This window comes from Nomascus leucogenys, chromosome X, assembly GCF_006542625.1.
Source record: "Nomascus leucogenys isolate Asia chromosome X, Asia_NLE_v1, whole genome shotgun sequence".
In the NCBI taxonomy this organism is placed as follows: domain Eukaryota; kingdom Metazoa; phylum Chordata; class Mammalia; order Primates; family Hylobatidae; genus Nomascus; species Nomascus leucogenys.
This window is the reverse complement of record NC_044406.1, coordinates 98,093,036-98,093,750: the sequence shown is the minus strand read 5'-3', so window position 1 is coordinate 98,093,750 and position 715 is coordinate 98,093,036. Positions and strand designations below refer to the sequence as shown.

Genomic DNA, 715 nt, shown 5'->3' with positions numbered 1-715 from the left:
ATAGCAATGTATTATAAAGGACTATTTCCTGTTAGGCAAGAGAAAGCAGAATTCCCTTATGAGTTTTGTTTGTCTGCCAATTTTGTCTTCAAGTCAGTTAAAAATTTATGCCATCAGGAAGAAGAATAGCTTTTTGATATCAGAATTGGCAAATATTTGTGTTTCTGTGTTTAATCTTGATCTGTGGCTGAAGTTGTAGATCTGAAGTTATAAGTTCTCTGTGAATCTGTGTGGCTATAATTCAGAAAGACCTTTACGTCTCATTGAATCTGTGAAACTTTTTCCTATAAGATATTAAATTAGTCTATGGCCATACCACCCTGAATGTGCTTGATCTCATCTGATCTCATGAAGCTAAGCAGGGTGGGGCCTAGTTAGTACTTGGATGGGAGACTGCCTGGGAATATAAGCTGCTGTTGGCTTAAAAAATTTTTTTACATATTAAAAATAAAAAAATAAAGGAGCACTGTTCTGATTAGAGAACATAAGTACATATATGAATTAAATGTTAAGTTCTCAGAAAGCAAATTGACTTATAATACTTTAAATGTACTAGACTTTAACAAAACATCTCTTACAGAAACTAATTCAGAAACCAAGATTACATAATTAACATTATTTTGATAATTATGGTTTTTTTCTGATTTATTAGTGTAAAGTAAAATACAAGCATATATTGTATTTTACTTGGATTTCTTTTTCCTAAACTTGCATA

The 715-nt window shown here is 30.9% G+C and overlaps 1 pseudogene; it reads left to right on the top strand.

Moving 5' to 3' along the window:
* Nucleotides 1-302: 302 nt before the first annotated feature.
* On the top strand, nucleotides 303-422 carry LOC115833506 (annotated as a pseudogene).
* The last annotated feature ends 293 nt before the right edge of the window (nucleotides 423-715 follow it).